The sequence below is a fragment of the Alligator sinensis genome, unplaced genomic scaffold, assembly GCF_000455745.1.
Source record: "Alligator sinensis unplaced genomic scaffold, ASM45574v1 scaffold1510_1, whole genome shotgun sequence".
Classification (NCBI taxonomy): domain Eukaryota; kingdom Metazoa; phylum Chordata; order Crocodylia; family Alligatoridae; genus Alligator; species Alligator sinensis.
In genome coordinates, this window is record NW_005842654.1 from 110814 (window position 1) to 115936 (window position 5123).

A 5123-nucleotide genomic window follows, 5' to 3' on the forward strand; every position below is an offset into this window, starting at 1 on the left:
GTGCCCGCCCACCCCCCCCCCCCCCCGCCCCCCAGAACACAGCCCCTACTGCTGGCCAGTTATGGGAGCTGAACGTGGTAGCATAGAATGGAGCCAGGCTGGTCTGCCTCTATCTCATGGGGCTCACTGCAGTGCTCGTGTAGCTCCTGGCACTTGCATGCCATTGAGGGGAAGCCCTGTGCAGTGGAGCTGGCGGCCTGGCCCTGGTCCCTGCTTCCCCACAGTGATGCGCGAGTGCTGGGAGCTGCATGTGTGCCATGGGGAACCCTGCTCAAAAGAAGCAGGCTGGCTTGGTTTGGCTCTGCTCCTTGCCTCCATGTGCAGCTCCCAGAATGGCCATGAGAACCCCAAGGGCCTGCTGCTGCTGGTGGCAGGGGCTGTGCACTAGAGGGGGAGAGGGTGTGTGGGGGGGTCCCCACACCCCTTCTACCCACCCTCATAAATCCCACACACCCACATCCTGCCTACCCAAGCTCCTTGATCCTGCTGCCCCCTTGGGCACAGGCTCTGCACTTGCGCCAGTCCCAGCCCCATACTCTGTGAAGCAGCACTGCCTGGAAGCTTTGTGTGTTGTCTAGGTTGGGCCCTTCTGCGCACAAGGGTGGGAGTGAGGCATGTGAGCTGGGTGGGGTACAGTTAATTGTTGGGTGCCAGCAGGCTGGATAAAATTGCCTGGCAGATGTGACCCGTGGGCTGTATTTTGCCTGCCTCTGGTCTAGCTCCATTCCCTTTCAAACCCCCCCCCCCCCCCCCCCCCCCCGCGCCGGGTTGGTGGTGTGTTGTTGGGTAGTTGAAGGCTGTTGTTAAATCCCCTTTCAGTCTTTTCTTCTGTAGACTAAATAAGCTTAGTTCCCTCAACCTCTCCTTATGAGTCATGTGCCCTAGCCCCTGAACCATTTTCATTGCCCTGTGTTGGATTCTCTCCTATTTGCCCTTTTTCAATCATCCAGGACCTTTCCCAATCACCATGAGTTTTCAAAGATGATGGCCAGCTGCACTACAATCACTTCAGCCAAATCCCTCTGCACCCCAGGTACATTTAAAAGAATGTACAATTAATATAGTCTTTCTTATTTTTTTAATTTTTAAGCATTTGATAAATATGACTGCTGGGGATATTGGAGTTGTCATTAACTCCTGAAATTATTCTGCATCCATTTAATGCTGTTTATTCTAATGTACCAGGTAGTAAAATTTACTTGTATTGCATTGGCACCCAGAGTGGGTTATATTATTTTAGACCTTTTATTAGCATGTAAAAAGAGGACCTACATCCCAAAATGCTTGCAATCTATGTGTATCAGGAGAGGCAACTGACTTATGCAGCTAAGAGAAGCAGGAGGGAAAAGCTAACAGATCTAATTATGTTTAAGGTAATAACAGTGGCTAACAAGGAGCTGTTATAAAGTGTTCTACAGGTTTCTCAGCATGGGTGTGTTTAAAGGTGGAGAGGAAATTTGTTTCTTACAGGAAGTTCCTCCCATGTAATATAGAAGGAAGTTCTTTGAAGGAAAATTGTACTTGTGGGTGATAGTCTGAGCACAGGTGAGGGCTATTGGTTAGAAAACATGTCATAAGTATGGTAGGGATAGATTTAAAAGTGAAACAGTCTGGGCTTTGGAATGAAGGTGGAGTCAGTGAGGGATCTAGTCAAAATAACAGCTCAAAAACTTATTTTGGTGTTTTGTCTGGTAATTCTAAGAATTGAATGGAGAGTTTGGGAATGTTAATGGGGCTAGGGTCATTTTCTGTTTTTTGAATCCCAGTGCAGGGACATTGAGAAAATTAATAGCTCCTTATATTTCCATGTGTACAGATGATCTTTGCCATTCACTGGGGATATGTTCTGCAGATCCCTGTGAATGGCAAAATCCGCGAATACGGCACTGCGTTCATGAACGTTGTCTGCGTTCATGAATACAGTGCCCTGGTGGCTGGGGGTGGGGGCACGGCTGTGCTGGCGATGGTGGGAGCCCGGCCGCAGCAAGTGCGGCGCTCCTGTAAGTGTATTTTAAGACACAGGTTCAGCATTCATGAATATTTGAAACCGCAAATGCCAAATCAGCTAATAGTGAGGGTTTCCTGTAGTTGGTATTAGAAGGCATTCTTTGATTATGCAATCTCAGGGCTACTTACCTTCTGATAAAGGCTATATATAACAAGCCAGGATGCGGGAAATTTTCTTTCTGAGTCTATCCTTGAGAAATTTTAAGTCTGCTGATATCACTAAGGCATTACCCTTTCAGTTTAACAATAGCCTCATGAGATGGAACAGATGATAGCATAGCAATAAATCTGCACGTGTAATGGGAGTTGCTAATGAATATGTCTCGTACAACATAGGAGTTGTTGGAATAAAATGTACTAGCCACAAACAGTTTTACTTGAAACGTAGAGCTATGTTTGACCCTTATCTATGGCTTTCTATTTATGGTAATACCGTAAAACACAATGTTTTAAAAAGAAATTTTAATTGTCGTATTTGAGCCTTTAAGGTACTCTTGGGTTACATTTCAGTCCTTTCTGTAACCATCGATGGCAAGGATTTTACTAAATGAAAACTGGTGTTCTCATAAAATTGCATGACTAAAGTTGCTAAGGCTTGAAAAATATGTAGGGGAACAGTACACTGTATGGACTAGTAACACTGGCAATAGACAGCAGTGCCCCAGCACTCTTTCTACTAAAACCGTTTCCAACCACATCCTGTGTGCTCTCAGCAGTAGTGCCAAGAGATGAGTAATAAGGTTATGCCCAGTGTCAACTTGCTCTGTCTTGATGTAAAGTACATTAGGATTACTGATTTTCACTGCTTGTAGCACTAGGTAGGCACATGAGTGATTTTTAAGCCCTGTTATTTACCACCATTTTTATGGCTGACTGTTGGCTTAAATTAAAGTAGATGAACAAGGAATAGTAAATGTACAAAGGAAAATTGAGGTAGGAATCTGCCCTAAATAAAATCTTGTCTGGCTTAAGCATTATTTTTATCTATGTCCTGTATACATGTTAAAGAAATACTTCAACTGACTTGTACTTCTTGATGCATGATTGTTTGTGATTTTGTTAAAACCGCAGAAAATGTTTTTGAGCGAATGATATTGGGAGAGGGCACTTTACAGGCTTTTTTTTTTTTACTGCTTTCATTTTTATTGTACATAAAATTCTCCATTTTATTGGACCAACATACAAGTGTTCAGTTGAAAAAAGATGTCTCCTTCACTAGACATCTTTTTTGTCAGAGACCTTTTTATTTAAAACTTACCATAAATATCATATTTTTTCACATACTGTACCCCTCTTGCTTTGGGGAAGGCAGAATGAAGAAAAAATATTTTTTCCAGAGTTATGGCTGTATGGAGTTAGGGACAGAGCCTAATCTTTGGTTCACTCATCCTCCCTTCCCTGTTTAATCAAAAACTGAAATTCTAGCAGCTGCCAAAGGCTAGTCTCCATGGGTGGATTTGTGATTTTAAAGAGTTAACTAAAAGCAGTTTGCAGAGCTGTGAGATAGGAGGTGAGAGAAAGGAGTAGCTAAAAAACAGCAAAATTGCCAGAAGAAAGATTAGCTTGATCGGTGGAACATCAAGACCATTAAAAAGGAGAGGCAATTGTTAACATCAAAACAATGAACCATTAAGTCAATTGACTTCCTCCACTTCCTGAATAGAAATACCACTGCTGCTGTGAGCAGGAATCAAAGAGGAATGCTTCTATCCTTGGCAGAAAATCAGCTTCCTTGTTTGAGTCATGTGACCCAATTTGAGGGGCTGTTTTTGAGGAAAACATTTATGTTTAAGCATGTGAGCAAATATGGTAATTTTAGTCCAATGTAAATAATGTTGGGTAGGGTGCCTTGTCTAATCTTGGCTGAGAGAATTCTGCAGGAAATTAATGATTAACGCATGAAAAAATGTGATCTCATACTACATTAATTTCTGATTTATCATTTTTGTTTCTTAAATATTTGTCTTCAGAATCATTTGGAGGGAACTCCACTCATGTAAATAAGATTAAATTTTACATTAGATAGATGTTTCTCAGCATGGTTACAATGAATTCTGTAACTTTTTTTTGTAGTTTATTGATACTTGCCAACGTATATTAAAAACTGTTTAAAAATTATCTGGGATGGCCTAAAAATAAATGTCAATTCAAGGTAGAAAGCGAAGTTGCCCTCAGCTTCAGAGGCATGTTTTGTATGTCACCTGAGAAACCATTCACATTCCATAAATTTGTAGACTGCTATCTGTCAAATCTTTTTAAATGAAGCTGGTGATGTTAAATGACTTGGATGTAAGATGACTATATTACACATTTAAAAAACAGCTTATTGACTAATTCTACAGAATAGTGACTAAATTTATGTCCCCTTGCTTTCCACAGAATGTTGACTTTGAAAGCTCAGGGAAGAAGCAGCAGGGAGAAAAACGTAACACAGTGGTAAATATTATTTTTCCTTTGAACCAATAACTGCATACAGAAAGAGAGAGATGTTTGCTTTCAATTCTCATATTAACCAAATTTTAATTTATTTAAAGACTTTATGCTCTGTCAAATCCTACTTTGTTCTGATAAAATATTTTTCATGAGGAAAGGAAGCCAACTTCTAAAGACAAAAACATTTGCTGTGAGACCCAAAGAAAGATGCATATTTTCAAAGTAGTTTAGGCATATTCACGTGTGAACAAGGAGAAGGTACCGGGACCTAAAAGGGGAAAATCCTACTATGAATTTGAACTGCCCATTTTAAAGCTTAGCGTGCTTTTTTTCTGTTGGGAGGGTAGGGTTTGGAAGATGGTTTCTGCTGCATGAAAAATATTTTATGCAGCTTCTAAAACTAGACTAGTTTACCATATTTACTCGCACACCTCTTCCTAAAGTGCATCTCTTAACTGGGGTGCTAATTGCTGTACTGGAATGGAATCATGGAGACTGGAATGACTGCCCAGGACTGTGCATCTCTCCCAGCCAGTATGCAGCAGGGGTGGTGTCCACTCTTCCACATCAGAGATAAGTTTTATCCATTTCTTAGCCATTGATGAATTGGCAGTAACTTTTGGCTAAGCAGCCAGGGGAGGGGTAATGATGCTGATGCCCTGATCTGTACAGTTGGCTTTCAG

At 41.5% G+C, this 5123-nt stretch overlaps 1 protein-coding gene across 1 annotated transcript in view; it reads left to right on the forward strand.

Annotated features, from left to right (window-relative positions):
• The window catches only part of ERBIN (erbb2 interacting protein), a 182687-nt gene that overhangs the window by 21514 nt on the left and 156050 nt on the right, over positions 1–5123 (forward strand). Inside the window, exon 3 of the mRNA XM_014524730.2 lies at positions 4387–4443. The gene's annotated coding sequence lies outside the window, so the exon portion shown is untranslated. The remainder of the gene's footprint in view (positions 1–4386; positions 4444–5123) is intronic.